The following is a 27,193-nucleotide window of genomic DNA, read 5'->3' as shown; positions in this document are numbered from 1 at the left end:
GTAATCGTTCCCTCCCCCAAAGCCATATATGCTACCAAAATGCAGGCGTCTGGCCAGGCCAGTATTATATTTCAAACTCAGCCGGTGGTAATATTAATAAATGGGCTATCGTGAAGCAAACATTGACCGTACGGAGGGTGTAAACACGTATTCCATGCTTTGCAACCCAGATGTGTGACACCATACTCTCACTGGTCGCTTGCCGATACCTAAGTTAGTGAGTAGTCTGGATCGTGTGCTCGCGATTCTGGACAAAATACTGACAGCATGACGGCACAGTGAAATATCGCGTGATCTCCCCTGTGTCATCCCTGGGGAGTCCCTGACAATCCTGTACCCCGAGTGTCAGTGTCATTATCCTGTACCCCAAGTGTCAGTGTCATTATCCTGCACCCCAAGTGTCATTTTTTGTAACCTGAGTGTCAGTTTCATTATCCTGTACCATGAGTGTCATTTTCTGTATCCCGAGTGTCAGAGTTATTATCCTGTAACCTGAGTGTCAGTGTCATTATCCTGTACCCCGAGTGTCAGTGTCATTATCCTTGACACCCAGTGTCAGTGTCATTGTCCTGTACCCCGAGTGTCAGTGTTATTATCCTATACCCCGAGTGTCAGTGTCATTATCCTGTACCCAAATGTAAGTGTCATTATCCTGTACCCCAAGTGTCAGTGTCATTTTCTGTACCCGAGTGTCAGCATCATTATCCTGTACCCCGAGTGTCAGTGTCAATATCCTGTACCCCGAGTGTCAGCGTCATTATCCTATACCCCAAGTGTCAGCAAAATTATCCTGTACCCCGAGTGTCAGTGTCATTTTCCTGTACCCCGATTGTCAGTGTCATTATCCTGTACCCCGAGTGTCAATATCCTGTACCCCGAGTGTCAGTGCCATTATCCTGTACCTCGATTGTCAGTGTCATTATCCTGTACCCCGAGTGTCAGTGTCATTATCCTGTACCCCGAGTGTCAGTGTCATTATCCTGTACCCCGAGTGTCAGTGTCTTTGCTGGAAGGTAAATTGTTCCCTTGATCCTATACATGTATTTATTATGACTGTTTCTTGTGTTTTGTAGATCAGTTTCTGCAGAAGCCAATTACAAGGTATAAATAGCTGATAATCCTGCATTCTGGCATCCTGCCACCAGAGAGAACACTCGTCATGTACAAACCAGTCCGACCGCTGCTGGAGGAGAAACACTCACTAATGAGATGTAATAACCCCGCAGCCAAATAATTAATGCAGCTGACAGGTAATTTGTTTCCCAATACATCCCAGCTTATCTGCTGTCACTAAACACTGATCCTACTATTGGGGCCAAAGGGTTATCTGCAGTGATTAAATCATGAATATTAATGAGCTGGAACGGACAAAAGAAGGTTGTGAAAAAAATATACAATTATTCTCATAAACTGGCATCCGGTGATATTCAGTGTTCATAAGCAAGTATTATAGTAGTTATATTCTTGTACATAGGGGGCAGTATTATAGTAGTTACATTCTTGTACATAGGGGGCAGTATTATAGTAGTTATATTCTTGTACATAAGAGCAGTATTATAGTAGTTATATTCTTGTACATAGGGGGCAGTATTATAGTAGTTATATTCTTGTACATAGGGAGAGTATTATAGTAGTTATATTCTTGTACATAGGACCAGTATTATAGTAGTTATATTCTTGTACATAGGGGGCAGTATTATAGTAGTTATATTCTTGTACATAGGGGCAGTATTATAGTAGTTATATTCTTGTACATAGGAGCAGTGTTATAGTAGTTATATTCTTGTACATAGGGGGCAGTATTATAGTAGTTATATTCGTGTACATAGGGGCAGTATTATAGTAGTTATATTCTTGTACATAGGAGCAGTATTATAGTAGTTATATTCTTGTACATAGGAGCAGTATTATAGTAGTTATATTCTTGTATATTGGGGGCAGTATTATAGTAGTTATATTCTTGTACATAGGGGGCAGTATTATAGTAGTTATATTCTTGTACATAGGGGCAGTATTATAGTAGTTATATTCTTGTACATAGGAGCAGTGTTATAGTAGTTATATTCTTGTACAAAGGGGGCAGTATTATAGTAGTTATATTCGTGTACATAGGGGCAGTATTATAGTAGTTATATTCTTGTACATAGGAGCAGTATTATAGTAGTTATATTCTTGTACATAGGAGCAGTATTATAGTAGTTATATTCTTGTATATTGGGGGCAGTATTATAGTAGTTATATTCTTGTACATAGGGGGCAGTATTATAGTAGTTATATTCTTGTACATAGGAGCAGTATAATAGTAGTTATATTCTTGTACATAGGGGCAGTATTAAAGTAGTTATATTCTTGTACATAGGGGCAGTATTATAGTAGTTATATTCTTGTACATAGGAGCAGTATTATAGTAGTTATATTCTTGTATATAGGGGGCAGTATTATAGTAGTTATATTTGTGTACATAGGGGCAGTATTATAGTCGTTATATTCTTGTACATAGGAGCAGTATTATAGTAGTGATATTCTTGTACATAGGACCAGTATTATTGCAGTTATATTCTTGTACATAGGAGCAGTATTATAGTAGTTATATTCTTGTACATAGGAGCAGTATTATAGTAGTTATATTCTTGTATATTGGGGGCAGTATTATAGTAGTTATATTCTTGTACATAGGGGGCAGTATTATAGTAGTTATATTCTTGTACATAGGGGCAATATTATAGTAGTTATATTCTTGTACAAATGGGGCAGTATTATAGTAGTTATATTCTTGTACATAAGAGCAGTATTATAGTAGTTATATTCTTGTACATAGGGGCAGTATTATAGTAGTTATATTCTTGTACATAGGGGCAGTATTATAGTAGTTATATTCGTGTACATAGGGGCAGTATTATAGTAGTTATATTCTGTTACAAAGGAGGCAGTATTATAGTAGTTATATTCTTGCACATAGGAGCAGTATTATAGTAGTTATATTCTTGTACATAGGGTTCAGTATTATAGTAGTTATATTCGTGTACATAGGGGCAGTATTATAGTAGTTATATTCTTGTACATAGGAGCAGTATTATAGTAGTTATATTCTTGTACATAGGAGCAGTATTATAGCAGTTATATTCTTGTATATTGGGGGCAGTATTATAGCAGTTATATTGTTGTACATAGGGGGCAGTATTATAGTAGATAAATTCTTGTACATAGGAGCAGTATAATAGTAGTTATATTCTTGTACATAGGGGCAGTATTATAGTAGTTATATTCTTGTACATAGTGGCAGTATTATAGTAGTTATATTCTTGTACATAGGAGCAGTATTATAGTAGTTATATTCTTGCACATAGCGGGCAGTATTATAGTAGTTTTTTTCGTGTACATAGGGGCAGTATTATAGTCGTTATATTCCTGTACATAGGAGCAGTATTATAGTAGTTATATTCTTGTACATAGGAGCAGTATTATTGTAGTTATATTCTTGTACATAGGAGCAGTATTATAGTAGTTATATTCTTGTATATAGGAGCAGTATTATAGTAGTTACATTCTTGTATATTGGGGCAGTATTATAGTAGTTATATTCTTGTACATAGGGGGCAGTATTATAGTAGTTATATACTTGTACATAGGGGCAATATTATAGTAGTTATATTCTTGTACATATGGGGCAGTTTTATAGTAGTTATATTCTTGTACATAAGAGCAGTATTATAGTAGTTATATTCTTGTACATAGGGGGCAGTATTATAGTAGTTATATTCTTGTACATAGGGGCAGTATTATAGTAGTTATATTCGTGTACATAGGGGCAGTATTATAGTAGTTATATTCTTGTACAAAGGAGGCAGTATTATAGTAGTTATATTCTTGTACATAGGAGCAGTATTATAGTAGTTATATTCTTGTACATAGGGGGCAGTATTATAGTAGTTATATTCGTGTACATAGGGGCAGTATTATAGTAGTTATATTCTTGTACATAGGAGCAGTATTATAGTAGTTATATTCTTGTACATAGGAGCAGTATTATAGTAGTTATATTCTTGTATATTGGGGGCAGTATTATAGTAGTTATATTCTTGTACATAGGGGGCAGTATTATAGTAGTTATATTCTTGTACATAGGAGCAGTATAATAGTAGTTATATTCTTGTACATAGGGGCAGTGTTATAGTAGTTATATTCTTGTACATAGGGGCAGTATTATCGTAGTTATATTCTTGTACATAGGAGCAGTATTATAGTAGTTATATTCTTGTACATAGGGGGCAGTATTATAGTAGTTATATTCGGGTACATAGGGGCAGTTTTATAGTCGTTATATTCTTGTACATAGGAGCAGTATTATAGTAGTTATATTCTTGTTCATAGGAGCAGTATTATTGTAGTTATATTCTTGTACATAGGAGCAGTATTATAGTAGTTATATTCTTGTACATAAGAGCAGTATTATAGCAGTTATATTCTTGTATATTGGGGGCAGTATTATATTAGTTATATTCTTGTACATAGGAGGCAGTATTATAGTAGTTATATTCTACATAGGAGCAGTATTATAGTAGATATATTCTTGTACATAGGAGGCAGTATTATAATAGATATATTCCTGTACATAGGAGGCAGTATTATAGTAGTTATATTCTTGTACATAGGAGCAGTATTATAGTAGTTATATTCTTGTACATAGGTGGCAGTATTATAGTAGTTATATTCGTGTACATAGGGGCAGTATTATAGTAGTTATATTCTTGTACATAGGAGCAGTATAATAGTAGTTATATTCTTGTACATAGGGGCAGTATTATAGTAGTTATATTCTTGTACATAGGGGCAGTATTATAGTAGTTATATTCTTGTACATAGGAGCAGTATTATAGTAGTTGTATTCTTGTACATAGGGGGCAGTATTATAGTAGTTATATTCTTGTACATAGAGGGCAGTACTATAGTAGATATATTCTTGCATATAGGGGCAGTATTATAGTAGTTATATTCTTGAACAGAGGGGGCAGTATTATAGTAGTTATATTCTTATAAATAGAAGTATTATAGTATTTTTTCTTGTACATAGAGCGCAGTATTATAGTCATTTTATATATACAGTGGGGACAATAAGTATTTGATACACTGCCGATTTTGCAAGTTTTCCCACCTACAAAGAAATGCAAAATCGGCACTGTATAAAAATCTTATTCTCCCCACTGTATGCTCATAGTGTTAGTACTTACGTATTGTTCAAGTATGAATTGTGTACAGTATGTGTATGAACATGTAGGTGATAATATTTCATTGCATTTTATTTAACTAATAATTAACCTTTTTTATTGTGTTCTCCAGGAACAATTAATTATATTTAATGTATCAAGTAATTAAAGTGAAATGAAACATTTTAGCACTAAAATCAGGCAGTCCTAAAGCATACATTAAGTTTAAGGCTATGTGCCCACGATGCAGAAATGCTGCGGATTTTTTCCTGAGCATTTCTGCATCTCCCTGGCAGAAAAAACGCATGCGGATTGTACATGCGGATTGTACATGTGGATTGTACATGCTGATTGTACATGTGGATTGTACATGCGGAGTGTACATGCGTTTTTCCTGCCAGGGACAAGTAGAAGTGAATCGTTCTTCACATGCATTTCCGCATGCGTGTTATCAAGCGCTTTCCTATGTACAAGAACATAACTACTATAATACTGCCCCCTATGTACAAGAATATAACTACTATAATACTGCCCCCTATGTACAAGAATATAACTACTATAATACTGCCCCCTATGTACAAGAACATAACTACTATAATATTGCCCCTATGTAAAAGAATATAACTATTATAATACTGCCCCTATGTACAAGAAAATAACTACTATAATACTGCTTCTATGTACAAGAATATAACTACTATAATACTGCACCTATGTACAAGAATATAACTACTATAATACTGCCCCTATGTACAAGAATATAACTACTATAATACTGCTCCTATGCACAAGAATGTAACTACTATAATACTGCCCCCTATGTACAAGAATATAACTACTATAATAATGACCCCTATGTACAAGAATATAACTACTATAATACTGCCCCCTATGTACAAGAATATAACTATCATAATACTGCTCCTATGTACAAGAATATAACTACTAAAATACTGCCCACTATGTACAAGAATATAACTACTATAATACTGCTCCTATGTAGAAGAATATAAGTACTATAATACCGCTCCTATGTACAAGAATATAAGTACTATAATACTGCTCCTATGTACAAGAATATAACTACTATAATACTGCCCCCTATGTACAAGTTTACAACTACTATAATACTGCTCCTATGTATCAGAATATAAGTACTATTATACTGCTCCTATGTACAGGAATATAACTACTATAATACTGCCCCCTATGTACAAGAATATAACTACTATAATACTGCTCCTATGTACAAGAATATAAGTACTATAATACTACTCCCTATGTACAAGAATATAACTACTATAATACTGCTCCTATGTACAACAATATAACCTCTATAATACTGCCCCCTATGTGTAAGAATATAACTACTATAATATTGCCCCTGTGTACAAGAATATAAGTACTATAATACTGCTCCCTATGTACAAGAATATAAGTACTATAATACTGCCCCTATGTACAAGAATATAAGTACTATAATATTGCTCCTATGTACAACAATATAACTACTATAATACTGCCCCTATGTACAACAATATAACTACTATAATACTGCCTCTATATACAAGAATATAACTACTATAATACTGCTCCTATGTACAACAATATAACTACTATAATACTGCCCCTATGTACAATAATATAACTACTATAATACTGCTCCTATATACAGGAATATAACTACTATAATACTGCCCCCTATGTACAAGAATATAACTACTATAATACTGCCCCCTATGTACAAGAATATAACTACTATAATGCTGCCCCTGTATGTACAAGCATATAACTACTATAATACTGCCTCTATGTACAAGAATATAACTACTATAATACTGCCCCCTATGTACAAGAATATAAGTAATATAATACTGCTCCCTATGTACAAGAATATAACTACTATAATACTGCCCCTTTGTACAAGAATATAACTACTATAATACTGCACCCTATGTACAAGAATATAACTGCTATAATAATGCCCCCTATGTACAAGAATATAACTACTATAATAATGCTCCTATGTACAAGAATATAACTACTATAATACTGCTCCTATGTACAAGAATATAACTACTATAATACTGCTCCTATGTACAAGAACATAACTACTATAATACTGCCCCCTATGTACAAGAATATAACTACTATAATACTGCCCCTATGTACAAGAATATAACTAATATAATACTGCCCCATGTACAAGAATATAACTACTATAATACTGCCCCCTATGTACAAGAATATAACTACTATATTACTGCTCCTATGTACAAGAATATAACTACTATAATACTGCCCCCTATGTACAAGAATATAACTACTATAATACTGCCCCCTATGTACAAGAATATAACTACTATAATACTGCTCCTATGTACAAGAATATAACTACTATCATACAGCTCCTATGTACAAGAATATAACTACTATAATACTGCTCCTATGTACAAGAATATAACTACTATAATACTGCCCCCTATGTACAAGAATATAACTACTATAATACTGCCCCCTATGTACAAGAATATAACTACTATAATACTGCCTCTATGTACATGAATATAACTACTATAATACTGCCCCATGTACAAGAATATAACTACTATAATACTGCCCCCTATGTACAAGTATATAACTACTATAATACTGCCCCATTTGCAAGAATATAACTACTATAATATTGCCCCTATGTACAAGAATATAACTACTATATTACTGCTCCTATGTACAAGAATATAACTACTATAATACTGAACCTATGTACAAGAATATAACTACTATAATACTGCTCCTATGTACAAGAATATAACTACTATAATACTGCTCCTATGTACAAGAATATAACTACTATAATATTGCTCCTATGTACAAGAATATAAGTACTATAATACTGCCCCTATGTACAAGAATATAAGTACTATAATACTGCTCCTATGTACAAGAATATAACTACTATAATACTGCCCCTATGTACAACAATATAACTACTATAATACTGCCTCTATATACAAGAATATAACTAATATAATACTGCTCCTATGTACAAAAATATAACTACTATAATACTGCCCCTATGTACAATAATATAACTACTATAATACTGCTCCTATATACAGGAATATAACTACTATAATACTGCCCCCTATGTACAAGAATATAACTACTATAATACTGCCCCCTATGTACAAGAATATAACTACTACAATGCTGCCCCTGTATGTACAAGTATATAACTACTATAATACTGCCTCTATGTACAAGAATATAACTACTATAATACTGCCCCCTATGTACAAGAACATAAGTACTATAATACTGCTCCCTATGTACAAGAATATAACTACTATAATACTGCCCCTTTGTACAAGAATATAACTACTATAATACTGCACCCTATGTACAAGAATATAACTGCTATAATAATGCCCCCTATGTACAAGAATATAACTACTATAATAATGCTCCTATGTACAAGAATATAACTACTATAATACTGCTCCTATGTACAAGAATATAACTACTATAATACTGTTCCTATGTACAAGAATATAACTACTATAATACTGCCCCCTATGTACAAGAATATAACTACTATAATACTGCCCCTATGTACAAGAATATAACTAATATAATACTGCCCCATGTACAAGAATATAACTACTATAATACTGCCCCCTATGTACAAGAATATAACTACTATAATACTGCCCCCTATGTACAAGAATATAACTACTATAATACTGCTCCTATGTACAAGAATATAACTACTATAATACAGCTACTATGTACAAGAATATAATTACTACAATACTGCTCCTATGTACAAGAATATAACTACTATAATACTGCCCCCTATGTACAAGAATATAACTACTATAATACTGCCCCCTATGTACAAGAATATAACTACTATAATACTGCCTCTATGTACATGAATATAACTACTATAATACTGCCCCATGTACAAGAATATAACTACTATAATACTGCCCCCTATGTACAAGTATATAACTACTATAATACTGCCCCATGTGCAAGAATATAACTACTATAATATTGCCCCTATGTACAAGAATATAACTACTATATTACTGCTCCTATGTACAAGAATATAACTACTATAATACTGAACCTATGTACAAGAATATAACTACTATAATACTGCTCCTATGTACAAGAATATAACTACTATAATACTGCTCCTATGTACAAGAATATAACTACTATAATACTGCTCCTATGTACAAGAATATAACTACTATAATACTGCCCCTATGTACAGGAATATAACTACTATAATACTGCCCTTATGTACAAGAATATAACTATTATAATACTGCCCCCTATGTACAAGACTATAACTGCTATAATACTGCTCCTATGTACAAGAATATAACTACTATAATACTGGTCCTATGTACAAGAATATAACTACTATAATATTGCCCCTATGTACAAGAATATAACTACTATAATACTGCTCCTATGTACAGGAATATAACTACTATAATACTGCCCCTAAGTACAAGAATACAACTACTATAATATTGCCCCTATGTACAAGAATATAACTATTATAATACTGCCCCCTATGTACAAGAATATAACTACTATAATACTGCTCCTATGTACAAGAATATAACTGCTATAATACTGCTCCTATGTACAAGAATATAACTACTATAATACTGCCCACTATGTACAAGAATATAACTACTATAATACTGCCCCCTATGTACAAGAATATAACTACTATAATACTGCTTCTATGTACAAGAATATAACTACTATAATACTGCCCCATGTACAAGAATATAACTACTATAATACTGCCCCCTATGTACAAGAATATAACTACTATAATACTGCCCCATGTGCAAGAATATAACTACTATAATATTGCCCCTATGTACAAGAATATAACTACTATATTACTGATCCTATGTACAAGAATATAACTACTATAATACTGCCCCCTATGTACAAGAATATAACTACTATAATACTGCCCCCTATGTACAAGAATATAACTACTATAATACTGCCTCCTATGTACAGGAATATAACTACTATAATACTACCCCTATGTACAAGAATATAACTACTATAATACTGCCCCCTATGTACAGGAATATAACTACTATAATACTGCCCCTATGTACAAGAATATATCTATTATAATACTGCCCCCTATGTACAAGACTATAAGTACTATAATACTGCTACTATGTACACGAATATAACTACTATAATACTGGTCCTATGTACAAGAATATAACTACTATAATATTGCCCCTGTGTACAAGAATATAACTACTATAATACTGCCCCTATGTACAAGAATATAACTACTATAATACTGGTCCTATATACAAAAATATAACTACTATAATACTGAACCTATGTACAAGACTATAACTACTATAATACTGGTCCTATGAACAAGAATATAGCTACTATAATATTGCCCCTGTGTACAAGAATATAACTACTATAATACTGCCCCTATGTACAAGAATATAACTACTATAATACTGCCCCTATGTACAAGAATATAACTATTATAATACTGCCCCCTATGTACAAGACTATAACTACTATAATACTGCTCCTATGTACAAGAATATAACTACTATAATACTGGTCCTATGTACAAGAATATAACTACTATAATATTGCCTCTGTGTACAAGAATATAACTATTATAATACTGCCCCCTATGTACAAGACTATGACTACTATAATACTGGTCCTATGTACAAGAATATAACTACTATCATACTGCCCCTATGTACAAGAATATAACTATTATAATACTGCCCCCTATGTACAAGACTATAACTACTATAATACTGCTCCTATGTATAAGAATATAACTACTATAATACTGGTCCTATGTACAAGAATATAACTACTATAATACTGCCCCTATGTACAGGAATATAACTACAATAATACTGCCCCTATGTACAAGAATATAAATATTATAATACTGCCCCCTATGTACAAGACTATAACTACTATAATACTGCTCCTATGTACAAGAATATAACTACTATAATACTGGTCCTATGTACAAGAATATAACTACTATAATATTGCCCCTATGTACAAGAATATAACTACTATAATACTGCTCCTATGTACAGGAATATAACTACTATAATACTGCCCCTATGTACAAGAATATAACTACTATAATATTGCCCCTATGTACAAGAATATAACTATAATAATACTGCCCCCTATGTACAAGAATATAACTACTATAATACTGCTCCTATGTACAAAAATATAACTACTATAATACTGCTCCTATGTACAAGAATATAACTGCTATAATACTGCCCCCTATGTAAAAGAATATAACTACTATAATACTGCCCCCTATGTGCAAGAATATAACTGCTATAATACTGCTTCTATGTACAAGAATATAACTGCTATAATACTGCCCCATGTACAAGAATATAACTACTATAATACTGCCCCCTATGTACAAGAATATAACTACTATAATACTGCCCCATGTGCAAGAATATAACTACTATAATATTGCCCCTATGTACAAGAATATAACTACTATATTACTGCTCCTATGTACAAGAATATAACTACTATAATACTGGTCCTATGTACAAGAATATAACTACTATAATATTGCCCCCTATGTACAAGAATATAACTACTATAATACTGCTCCCTATGTACAAGAATATAACTACTATAATACTGCCCCTATGTACAAGAATATAACTACTATAATACTGCTCCCTATGTACAAGAATATAACTACTATAATACTGCTCCCTATGTACAAGAATATAACTACTATAATACTGGTCCTATGTACAAGAATATAACTACTATAATACTGCCCCCTATGTAGAAGAATATAACTACTATAATACTGCTCCCTATGTACAAGAATATAACTACTATAATACTGCCCCTGTGTACAAGAATATAACTACTATAATACTGCCCCTATGTACAAGAATTTAACTACTATAATACTGAACCTATGTACAAGAATATAACTACTATAATACTGGTCCTATGTACAAGAATATAACTACTATAATATTTCCCCTGTGTACAAGAATATAACTACTATAATACTGCCCCTATGTACAAGAATATAACTACTATAATACTGCTCCTATGTACAAGAATATAACTACTATAATACTGCCCCCGATATAAAAGAATATAACTACTATATTACTACCCCTATGCACAAGAATATAACTATTATAATACTGCCCCCTATTTAGAAGACTATAACTACTATAATACTGCTCCTATGTACAAAAATATAACTACTATAATACTGGTCCTATGTACAAGAATATAACTACTGTAATATTGCCCCTGTGTACAAGAATATAACTATTATAATACTGCCCCCTATGTACAAGACTATAACTACTATAATACTGGTCCTATGTACAAGAATATAACTACTATAATACTGCCCCGATGTACAAGAATATAACTATTATAATACTGCCTCCTATGTACAGGACTATAACTACTATAATACTGCTCCAATGTACAAGAATATAACTACTATAATACTGGTCCTATGTACAAGAATATAACTACTATAATACTGCCCCTATGTACAAGAATATAACTATTATAATACTGCCCCCTATGTACAAGACTATAACTACTATAATACTGCTCCTATGTACAAGAATATAACTACTATAATACTGGTCCTATGTACAAGAATATAACTACTATAATACTGCCCCTATGTACAGTAATATAACTACTATAATACTGCCCCTATGTACAAGAATATAACTATTATAATACTGCCCCCTATGTACAAGACTATAACTACTATAATACTGCTCCTATGTACAAGAATATAACTACTATAATACTGGTCCTATGTACAAGAATATAACTACTATAATATTTCCCCTATGTACAAGAATATAACTACTATAATACTGGTCCTATGTACAGGAATATAACTACTATAATACTGCCCCTATGTACAAGAATATAACTACTATAATATTGCCCCTATGTACAAGAATATAACTACTATAATACTGCCCCCTATGTACAAGACTATAACTACTATAATACTGGTCCTATGTACAAGAATATAACTACTATAATACTGGTCCTTTGTACAAGAACATAACTACTATAATACTGCTCCTATGTACAAGACTATAACTACTATAATACTGCCCCTATGTACAAGAATATAACTACTATAATACTGCCCCCTATGTACAAGACTATAACTACTATAATACTGGTCCTATGTACAAGAATATAACTACTATAATACTGGTCCTATGTACAAGAATATAACTACTATAATACTGCTCCTATGTACAAGACTATAACTACTATAGTACTGCCCCTATGTACAAGAATATAACTACTATAATACTGCTCCTATGTACAAGAATATATCTACTATAATATTGCCCCCTATGTACAAGAATATAACTACTATAATACTTCCCCCTATGTACAAGAATATAAGTACTATAATATTGCTCCTATGTACAAGAATATAACTACTATAATACTGCTCCTATGTACAAGAATATAACTACTATAATACTGCTCCCTATGTACAAGAATATAACTACTATAATACTGCTCCTATGTACAGGAATATAACTACTATAATACTGTCCCTATGTACAAGAATATAACTACTATAATATTGCCCCTATGTACAAGAATATAACTACTATAATACTGCCCCCTATGTACAAGACTATAACTACTATAATACTGGTCCTATGTACAAGAATATAACTACTATAATACTGCTCCTATGTACAAGACTATAACTACTATAATACTGCCCCTATGTACAAGAATATAACTACTATAATACTGCCCCTATGTACAAGAATATAACTACTATAATACTGCTCCTATGTACAAGAATATATCTACTATAATATTGCCCCCTATGTACAAGAATATAACTACGATAATACTTCCCCCTATGTACAAGAATATAAGTACTATAATATTGCTCCTATGTACAAGAATATAACTACTATAATACTGCTCCTATGTAGAAGAATATAACTACTATAATACTGCTCCCTTTGTACAAGAATATAACTAATATAATACTGCTCCTATGTACAAGAGTATAACTACTATAATACTGGTCCTATGTACAAGAATATAACTACTATAATATTGGCCCTGTGTACAAGAATATAACTTTTATAATACTGCCCCCTATGTACAAGACTATAACTACTATAATACTGGTCCTATGTACAAGAATATAACTACTATAATACTGCCCCTATGTACAAGAATATAACTACTATAATACTGCCTCTATGTACAAGACTATAACTACTATAATACTGGTCCTATGTACAAGAATATAACTACTATAATACTGCCCCTATGTACAAGAATATAACTATTATAATATTGCCCCCTATGTTCAAGACTATAACTACTATAATACTGCTCCTATGTACAAGAATATAACTACTATAATACTGGTCCTATGTAAAAGAATATAACTACTATAATACTGCCCCTATGTACAAGAATATAACTATTATAATACTGTCCCCTAAGTACAAGACTATAACTACTATAATACTGCTCCTATGTACAAGAATATAACTACTATAATACTGCCCCTATGTACAGGAATATAACTACTATAATACTGCCCCTATGTACAAGAATATAACTATTATAATACTGCCCCCTATGTACAAGACTATAACTACTATAATACTGCTCCTATGTACAAGAATATAACTACTATAATACTGGTCCTATGTACAAGAATATAACTACTATAATATTTCCCCTATGTACAAGAATATAACTACTATAATACTGCTCCTATGTACAAGAATATAACTACTATAATACTGCCCCTATGTACAAGAATATAACTACTATAATATTGCCCCTATGTACAAGAATATAACTACTATAATACTGCCCCCTATGTACAAGACTATAACTACTATAATACTGGTCCTATGTACAAGAATATAACTACTATAATACTGGTCCTATGTACAAGAATATAACTACTATAATACTGCTCCTATGTACAAGACTATAACTACTATAATACTGCCCCTATGTACAAGAATATAACTACTATAATACTGCTCCTATGTACAAGAATATATCTACTATAATATTGCCCCCTATGTACAAGAATATAACTACTATAATACTTCCCCCTATGTACAAGAATATAAGTACTATAATATTGCTCCTATGTACAAGAATATAACTACTATAATACTGCTCCTATGTACAAGAATATAACTACTATAATACTGCTCCCTATGTACAAGAATATAACTACTATAATACTGCCCCCTATGTACAAGAATATAACTACTATAATACTGCCCTCTATGTACAAGAATATAACTACTATAATACTGCTCCCTATGTACAAGAATATAACTACTATAATACTGCTCCTATGTACAGGAATATAACTACTATAATACTGCCCCTATGTACAAGAATATAACTACTATAATATTGCCCCTATGTACAAGAATATAACTACTATAATACTGCCCCCTATGTACAAGACTATAACTACTATAATACTGGTCCTATGTACAAGAATATAACTACTATAATACTGGTCCTATGTACAAGAATATAACTACTATAATACTGGTCCTATGTACAAGACTATAACTACTATAATACTGCCCCTATGTAGAAGAATATAACTACTATAATACTGCCCCTATGTACAAGAATATAACTACTATAATACTGCTCCTATGTACAAGAATATATCTACCATAATATTGCCCCCTATGTACAGGAATATAACTACTATAATACTTCCCCCTATGTACAAGAATATAAGTACTATAATATTGCTCCTATGTACAAGAATATAACTACTATAATACTGCTCCTATGTACAAGAATATAACTACTATAATACTGCTCCCTATGTACAAGAATATAACTACTATAATACTGCTCCTATGTACAAGAATATAACTACTATAATACTGGTCCTATGTACAAGAATATAACTACTATAATATTGTCCCTGTGTACAAGAATATAACTATTATAATACTGCCCCCTATGTACAAGACTATAACTACTATAATACTGGTCCTATGTACAAGAACATAACTACTATAATACTGCTCCTATGTACAAGAATATAACTACTATAATACTGCCTCTATGTACAATACTATAACTACTATAATACTGGTCCTATGTACAAGAATATAACTACTATAATACTGCCCCTATGTACAAGAATATAACTATTATAATACTGCCCCCTATGTACAAGACTATAACTACTATAATAATGCTCCTATGTACAAGAATATAACTACTATAATACTGGTCCTATGTACAAGAATATAACTACTATAATACTGCCCCTATGTACAAGAATATAACTACTATAATACTGCCCCCTATGTACAAGACTATAACTACTATAATACTGCTCCTATGTACAAGAATATAACTACTATAATACTGGTCCTATGTTCAAGAATATAACTACTATAATACTGCCCCTATGTACAGGAATATAACTAATATAATACTGCCCCTATGTACAAGAATATAACTATTATAATACTGCCCCCTATGTACAAGACTATAACTACTATAATACTGCTCCTATGTACAAGAATATAACTAATATAATACTGGTCCTATGTACAAGAATATAACTACTATAATATTTCCCCTATGTACAAGAATATAACTACTATAATACTGCTCCTATGTACAGGAATATAACTACTATAATACTGCCCCTATGTACAAGAATATAACTACTATAATATTGCCCCTATGTACAAGAATATAACTACTATAATACTGCCCCCTATGTACAAGACTATAACTACTATAATAATGGTCCTATGTACAAGAATATAACTACTATAATACTGGTCCTATGTACAAGAATATAACTACTATAATACTGCTCCTATGTACAAGACTATAACTACTATAATACTTCCCCCTATGTACAAGAATATAAGTACTATAATATTGCTCCTATGTACAAGAATATAACTACTATAATACTGCTCCTATGTACAAGAATATAACTACTATAATACTGCTCCCTATGTACAAGAATATAACTACTATAATACTGCTCCTATGTACAAGAATATAACTACTATAATACTGGTCCTATGTACAAGAATATAACTACTATAATATTGCCCCTGTGTACAAGAATATAACTATTATAATACTGCCCCCTATGTACAAGACTATAACTACTATAATACTGGTCCTATGTACAAGAATATAACTACTATAATACTACCCCTATGTACAAGAATATAACTACTATAATACTGACTCTATGTACAAGACTATAACTACTATAATACTGGTCCTATGTACAAGAATATAACTACTATAATACTGCCCCTATGTACAAGAATATAACTATTATAATACTGCCCCCTATGTACAAGACTATAACTACTATAATACTGCTCCTATGTACAAGAATATAACTACTATAATAGTGGTCCTATGTACAAGAATATAACTACTATAATACTGCCCCTATGTACAAGAATATAACTATTATAATACTGCCCCTATGTACAAGAATATAACTACTATAATACTGCCCCCTATGTACAAGACTATAACTACTATAATACTGCTCCTATGTACAAGAATATAACTATTATAATACTGCCCCCTATGTACAAGACTATAACTACTATAATACTGCTCCTATGTACAAGAATATAACTACTATAATAGTGGTCCTATGTACAAGAATATAACTACTATAATACTGCCCCTATGTACAAGAATATAACTATTATAATACTGCCCCTATGTACAAGAATATAACTACTATAATACTGCCCCCTATGTACAAGACTATAACTACTATAATACTGGTCCTATGTACAAGAATATAACTACTATAATACTGGTCCTATGTACAAGAATATAACTACTATAATACTGGTCCTATGTACAAGACTATAACTACTATAATACTGCCCCTATGTACAAGAATATAACTACTATAATACTGCCCCTATGTACAAGAATATAACTACTATAATACTGCTCCTATGTACAAGAATATATCTACCATAATATTGCCCCCTATGTACAGGAATATAACTACTATAATACTTCCCCCTATGTACAAGAATATAAGTACTATAATATTGCTCCTATGTACAAGAATATAACTACTATAATACTGCTCCTATGTACAAGAATATAACTACTAAAATACTGCTCCCTATGTACAAGAATATAACTACTATAATACTGCTCCTATGTACAAGAATATAACTACTATAATACTGGTCCTATGTACAAGAATATAACTATTATAATACTGCCCCCTATGTACAAGACTATAACTACTATAATACTGGTCCTATGTACAAGAATATAACTACTATAATACTGCTCCTATGTACAAGAATATAACTACTATAATACTGCCTCTATGTACAAGACTATAACTACTATAATACTGGTCCTATGTACAAGAATATAACTACTATAATACTGGTCCTATGTACAAGAATATAACTACTATAATACTGCCCCTATGTACAAGAATATAACTACTATAATACTGCCCCCTATGTACAAGACTATAACTACTATAATACTGCTCCTATGTACAAGAATATAACTACTATAATACTGGTCCTATGTACAAGAATATAACTACTATAATACTGCCCCTATGTACAGGAATATAACTACTATAATACTGCCCCTATGTACAAGAATATAACTATTATAATACTGCCCCTATGTACAAGAATATAACTACTATAATACTGCCCCCTATGTACAAGACTATAACTACTATAATACTGCTCCTATGTACAAGATTATAACTATTATAATACTGCCCCCTATGTACAAGACTATAACTACTATAATACTGCTCCTATGTACAAGAATATAACTACTATAATAGTGGTCCTATGTACAAGAATATAACTACTATAATACTGCCCCTATGTACAAGAATATAACTATTATAATACTGCCCCTATGTACAAGAATATAACTACTATAATACTGCCCCCTATGTACAAGACTATAACTACTATAATACTGGTCCTATGTACAAGAATATAACTACTATAATACTGGTCCTATGTACAAGAATATAACTACTATAATACTGGTCCTATGTACAAGACTATAACTACTATAATACTGCCCCTATGTACAAGAATATAACTACTATAATACTGCCCCTATGTACAAGAATATAACTACTATAATACTGCTCCTATGTACAAGAATATATCTACCATAATATTGCCCCCTATGTACAGGAATATAACTACTATAATACTTCCCCCTATGTACAAGAATATAAGTACTATAATATTGCTCCTATGTACAAGAATATAACTACTATAATACTGCTCCTATGTACAAGAATATAACTACTAAAATACTGCTCCCTATGTACAAGAATATAACTACTATAATACTGCTCCTATGTACAAGAATATAACTACTATAATACTGGTCCTATGTACAAGAATATAACTATTATAATACTGCCCCCTATGTACAAGACTATAACTACTATAATACTGGTCCTATGTACAAGAATATAACTACTATAATACTGCTCCTATGTACAAGAATATAACTACTATAATACTGCCTCTATGTACAAGACTATAACTACTATAATACTGGTCCTATGTACAAGAATATAACTACTATAATACTGCCCCTATGTACAAGAATATAACTATTATAATACTGCCCCCTATGTACAAGACTATAACTACTATAATAATGCTCCTATGTACAAGAATATAACTACTATAATACTGGTCCTATGTACAAGAATATAACTACTATAATACTGCCCCTATGTACAAGAATATAACTACTATAATACTGCCCCCTATGTACAAGACTATAACTACTATAATACTGCTCCTATGTACAAGAATATAACTACTATAATACTGGTCCTATGTACATGAATATAACTACTATAATACTGCCCCTATGTACAGGAATATAACTACTATAATACTGCCCCTATGTACAAGAATATAACTATTATAATACTGCCCCCTATGTACAAGACTATAACTACTATAATACTGCTCCTATGTACAAGAATATAACTAATATAATACTGGTCCTATGTACAAGAATATAACTACTATAATATTTCCCCTATGTACAAGAATATAACTACTATAATACTGCTCCTATGTACAGGAATATAACTACTATAATACTGCCCCTATGTACAAGAATATAACTACTATAATATTGCCCCTATGTACAAGAATATAACTACTATAATACTGCCCCCTATGTACAAGACTATAACTACTATAATACTGGTCCTATGTACAAGAATATAACTACTATAATACTGGTCCTATGTACAAGAATATAACTACTATAATACTGGTCCTATGCACAAGACTATAACTACTATAATACTGCCCCTATGTACAAGAATATAACTACTATAATACTGCCCCTATGTACAAGAATATAACTACTATAATACTGCTCCTATGTACAAGAATATATCTACCATAATATTGCCCCCTATGTACAGGAATATAACTACTATAATACTTCCCCCTATGTACAAGAATATAAGTACTATAATATTGCTCCTATGTACAAGAATATAACTACTATAATACTGCTCCTATGTACAAGAATATAACTACTATAATACTGCTCCCTATGTACAAGAATATAACTACTATAATACTGCTCCTATGTACAAGAATATAACTACTATAATACTGGTCCTATGTACAAGAATATAACTACTATAATATTGCCCCTGTGTACAAGAATATAACTATTATAATACTGCCCCCTATGTACAAGACTATAACTACTATAATACTGGTCCTATGTACAAGAATATAACTACTATAATACTGCTCCTATGTACAAGAATATAACTACTATAATACTGCCTCTATGTACAAGACTATAACTACTATAATACTGGTCCTATGTACAAGAATATAACTACTATAATACTGCCCCTATGTACAAGAATATAACTATTATAACACTGCCCCTTATGTACAAGACTATAACTACTATAATAATGCTCCTATGTACAAGAATATAACTACTATAATACTGGTCCTATGTACAAGAATATAACTACTATAATACTGCCCCTATGTACAAGAATATAACTACTATAATACTGCCCCCTATGTACAAGACTATAACTACTATAATACTGCTCCTATGTACAAGAATATAACTACTATAATACTGGTCCTATGTACAAGAATATAACTACTATAATACTGCCCCTATGTACAGGAATATAACTACTATAATACTGCCCCTATGTACAAGAATATAACTATTATAATACTGCCCCCTATGTACAAGACTATAACTACTATAATACTGCTCCTATGTACAAGAATATAACTAATATAATACTGGTCCTATGTACAAGAATATAACTACTATAATATTTCCCCTATGTACAAGAATATAACTACTATAATACTGCTCCTATGTACAGGAATATAACTACTATAATACTGCCCCTATGTACAAGAATATAACTACTATAATATTGCCCCTATGTACAAGAATATAACTACTATAATACTGCCCCCTATGTACAAGACTATAACAACTATAATACTGGTCCTATGTACAAGAATATAACTACTATAATACTGGTCCTATGTACAGGAATATAACTACTATAATACTGCTCCTATGTACAAGACTATAACTACTATAATACTTCCCCCTATGTACAAGAATATAAGAACTATAATATTGCTCCTATGTACAAGAATATAACTACTATAATACTGCTCCTATGTACAAGAATATAACTACTATAATACTGCTCCCTATGTACAAGAATATAACTACTATAATACTGCTCCTATGTACAAGAATATAACTTCTATAATACTTGTCCTATGTACAAGAATATAACTACTATAATATTGCCCCTGTGTACAAGAATATAACTATTATAATACTGCCCCCTATGTACAAGACTATAACTACTATAATACTGGTCCTATGTACAAGAATATAACTACTATAATACTGCCCCTATGTACAAGAATATAACTACTATAATGCTGCCTCTATGTACAAGACTATAACTACTATAATACTGGTCCTATGTACAAGAATATAACTACTATAATACTGCCCCTATGTACAAGAATATAACTATTATAATACTGCCCCCTATGTACAAGACTATAACTACTATAATACTGCTCCTATGTACAAGAATATATCTACTATAATACTGCTCCTATGTACAAGAATATAACTACTATAATAGTGGTCCTATGTACAAGAATATAACTACTATAATACTGCCCCTATGTACAAGAATATAACTATTATAATACTGCCCCTATGTACAAGAATATAACTACTATAATACTGCCCCCTATGTACAAGACTATAACTACTATAATACTGCTCCTATGTACAAGAATATAACTACTATAATACTGGTCCTTTGTACAAGAATATAACTACTATAATACTGCCCCTATGTACAGGAATACAACTACTATAATACTGCCCCTATGTACAAGAATATAACTATTATAATACTGCCCCCTATGTACAAGACTATAACTACTATAATACTGCTCCTATGTACAAGAATATAACTACTATAATACTGCCCCTATGTACAAGAATATAACTACTATAATACTGGTCCTATGTACAAGAATATAACTACTATAATACTGCCCCTATGTACAGGAATACAACTACTATAATACTGCCCCTATGTACAAGAATATAACTATTATAATACTGCCCCCTATGTACAAGACTATAACTACTATAATACTGCTCCTATGTACAAGAATATAACTACTATAATACTGCCCCTATGTACAAGAATAAAACTACTATAATATTGCCCCTATGTACAAGAATATAACTATTATAATACTACCCCTGTGTACAAGACTATAACTACTATAATACTGCTCCTATGTACAAGAATATAACTACTATAATACTGCCCCTATGTACAAGACTATAACTACTATAATACTGCTCCTATGTACAAGAATATAACTACTATAATACTGCCCCTATGTACAAGAATATAACTACTATAATATTGCCCCTATGTACAAGAATATAACTATTATAATACTACCCCCTGTGTACAAGACTATAACTACTATAATACTGCTCCTATGTACAAGAATATAACTACTATAATACTGCCCCTATGTACAAGAATATAACTACTATAATACTGCCCCCTATGTACAAGAATATAACTACTATAATACTGCCCCCTATGTACAAGAATATAACTATTATAATATTTCCCCTGTGTACAAGAATATAACTACTCTAATACTGCCCCTATGTACAAGAATATAACTACTATAATACTGCCCCCTATGTACAAGAATATAACTACTATAATACTGCCCCCTATGTACAAGAATATAACTACTATAATATTTCCCCTGTGTACAAGAATATAACTGCTATAATACTGTCCCCTATGTACAAGAATATAACTACTATAATACTGCCCCTATGTACAAGAATATAACTACTATAATACTGCCCCCTATGTACAAGAATATAACTACTATAATACTGTCCCCTATGTACAAGAATATAACTACTATAATACTGTCCCTATGTACAAGAATATAACTACTATAATACTGCCCCCTATGTACAAGAATATAACTACTATAATATTTCCCCTGTGTACAAGAATATAACTACTATAATACTGCCCCCTATGTACAAGAATATAACTACTATAATATTTCCCCTGTGTACAAGAATATAACTACTATAATACTGCCCCCTATGTACAAGAATATAACTACTATAATACTGCCCCCTATGTACAAGAATATAACTACTATAATATTTCCCCTGTGTACAAGAATATAACTACTCTTTCCCTGGCACTCTAGGCTTTGTTCCCACTATGCGCTGCAGAAACACTTAAAAAACTCTTGGTAGAAGATCTGTCATGTTCCCCAATGATAACCTGCATGCTTTTTTTCCGCCAGGGAGATGCAAAATCTCTCAGGAAAAAATCCGTGGCATTTCTGCATGGTGGGCACATAGCCTTATACTGCACTTTATGACTTTATGTTCGGGGTTTGTTGACAGGACATACTGTAGATATTTTGTTTCATTCTCTGATTTTGTGTTGCCTTCGCTTTTTCCTGTTGCCTATCATTTTGTCTGGTTGTTTCTTTAACCTTAGCTTTTCTTCCTTGTCTTCCACCTTTGTATAAATTCTGATTTTGGACATTAATTTCCGGCTTTATTATATCGCTCAGACCTTCTGTGATATTTATCATCCTCGTTCCCTGTTTCCTTCTTTTCTTGGCATAAACTCACAATCTGTGATTCAGAACATTCCCTCCTGCGAAACCTCATGAGTCATCTTACGAGAGTCTCCTTCACCTTGTTGCCTCCTTACGCAACTTTACTCCCAAAGCCCCTAGATCCGACCTCTATTCTGCCCTGTGGGACACTGACCATCATCCGTCCACCAGGGCGGCGTCACATTACTTTTTATATTACTGCATTGGGAATAACCCTTAAAAAATTCTTTCTCCTTCGAGACCCCCATAATCCAGCAAAGTGAAGGGGGTGTGGCACTTGTATTATCACAAGGTTTTCATCTTTTTGGGACAAGACAGACAGGTTCGAGCTCACAACAGACCCTAAACCCCTTCAAAGGAGCAGAAGTGCTCATGCTCATCCAATGGGACTGCTGGAAATAGTTGAGCAGGTCGTGCATGCGCATGGGGCTGCAGGAGCCCATTCTCAGTTTTGCATTTCACACTCTACTGCTTGCTTCAAAATGAGTCAACTGAGATTCCGTTAGTAAGTTCATTTTGACAAGAAAATGTATCTTCATTTTCCTGGGCTCTTTACAAATGACTTATGACTACATTAAAGCTGCCCTGAACTTTGTGGTCATAAATAAACTGAGAGGAGCTCAGGAGAAAGAAGATACAGTTAATAAATTTTATCGTCAGAACGAGCTCGCTAATGGATTCCCAGTTAACTCATTCTACAGCTAGAAATAGACCTAGAAGCTTATAGTAGGCAAAAGGTATCACATTTTTGATTGAACCCAATTGCAAAAAATATAACAAGAAAAATATCCTCATAAGGTTTCCATATCCTTTAACCTAGAGGCCGATGTCATACAGGGGATCTGCACAATTTGTATCTAGAGCTTATGGCAATGGTGTAATCCTTTTATATACAGTTAATTTACATATATTATAAAGCATTGAAAGTTTTACACCAGATTTCACAATACAAACAACTAAACAGATGTCTTAGACCTGATGAGGTTGGTGTACTGATATCAGGCAATCCTTGTTTTAAAGTATACAGCCACTTTGATTTGGCTTTTCAGGTAAATATACCAGCCTCATCAGGACATACATATATATATATATATATATGAGTCTTGTGAAAGCTGGTGATTGAGCCGCTTTAATCACAGGGGTCTCAATACATTTAATCCACTTATCTGCTAAGAAACCCCCCATTTGTTACAAATGATTAGAAATCTATACTAATAAAATTTAAAGTTACATACAAATATTCACAGATCTGTTACAAAACTAAGGAAACTGGCAGAAAGAGTAAAATTTCCCTGCAGCACTACCGGAGGTGAAATGAGGTATTACACCATTTATATAAAAATCAATATAAAAAGACATGTTGGGCATCTAGAAAAAATAATCTGTTCGTTAATTGCTCAAAATTCCACAAAAACAGAGAACTCTTCTATTATTTAGGTTTAGGTTACTTAGACATTCATTATCCAAACCAGACGTCCCCTTTAAATCCTGTGTAAACAATTGATTGTAAAAGTTTCACCATAAGTTTTATCATTTTCTACTTTGATTTTTTTTTCTCTTTTAAATACCATTAAAATTGTTTTATTTTTTTTTCCTTTACAATTTTAAAAATAAAGTTATAGAATTAAAACTTCTAAACTTTTTTTTGAATTCTTGACTAAAATCCAAGTCTATCTAGTCGGCGTCTAAAAAAAAATTCTCCATCAATTCATAGATAAAGCTTACCTGCTCCTCTTCGGCCCAGGACTGTGACTACCTTGGCACGGGGAAGTGTTTATATAGGTTACTGGATCATAACCACTCAAGCTCATTTACATGTATTAAAGTAGTTGCCCTGTCCTGTCCGGTCCGGTGCACCGCCCTTTACAATTGTGCAAGACGCATTCATCTCAGTGTGAGGAGACTGGCACAGAACCAACGTGAAGATTTATAGCAAGTGACAAGGAAAAACATCTCATAATTCACATCCTTCTATGACATCTCTATAGAATTGATTGTCACTGGATTTCAAAAGTCTTCACACCCCATGTGTATGCTTCCATATCTACACATCTAAGATGGTAACAAATTATTTTACATTTCAGAAAATGTTAGAGTAGATGGACGATCCTGAGTCTCCATGGAAAAGCCAACGCCTATCTGGACCCAGACCATCGATGACACCTGCCCCCATATATGAAAACAGAAATGGTTGTCAAATGGCTTCACTTATAGAAATTAGAAATAGTCAACATTTTTGTTGGTTGTTTTAAGGAATGAATCCCACAATGGCAATATTTTTACAAAGCACAGTATCTGCATAACTATTAATGATCACTATAAACCCAATGTAAAGTTTCTTTTTTGTACCTTTGTGTATTTTTTTTATCTCTTTCTGCCCCTCTATGGATCAAGCTTCGAGAGCTGAATGGGCGGTGTACTTCTTATCTTCTAAAACTAGATTTCCCGAAAGCACCCTCCTTCTCCTCAGTGCTGCAGGCCCCTCACTCTTCTCTCCCATTTGCTTCCTGATACAGATAGATGGATCTCAACATATTTTTGAATGTA

At 32.2% G+C, this 27,193-nt stretch overlaps 1 protein-coding gene across 1 annotated transcript in view; it reads right to left on the bottom strand.

Annotated features, from left to right (window-relative positions):
• The window catches only part of LOC141171936 (IgGFc-binding protein-like), an 89,557-nt gene extending 63,081 nt beyond the window's left edge, over positions 1-26,476 (bottom strand). Inside the window, exon 1 of the mRNA XM_073655647.1 lies at positions 26,372-26,476. The gene's annotated coding sequence lies outside the window, so the exon portion shown is untranslated. The remainder of the gene's footprint in view (positions 1-26,371) is intronic.
• Positions 26,477-27,193: the final 717 nt, after the last annotated feature.

The sequence above is a fragment of the Phyllobates terribilis genome, unplaced genomic scaffold (genome assembly GCF_046119375.1).
Source record: "Phyllobates terribilis strain yellow unplaced genomic scaffold, ASM4611937v1 Scaffold_12__6_contigs__length_324123572, whole genome shotgun sequence".
Classification (NCBI taxonomy): Eukaryota; Metazoa; Chordata; class Amphibia; order Anura; family Dendrobatidae; genus Phyllobates; species Phyllobates terribilis.
The sequence above is the reverse complement of the archived record's forward strand: the minus strand, read 5'-3'. Positions and strand labels throughout refer to the sequence as shown.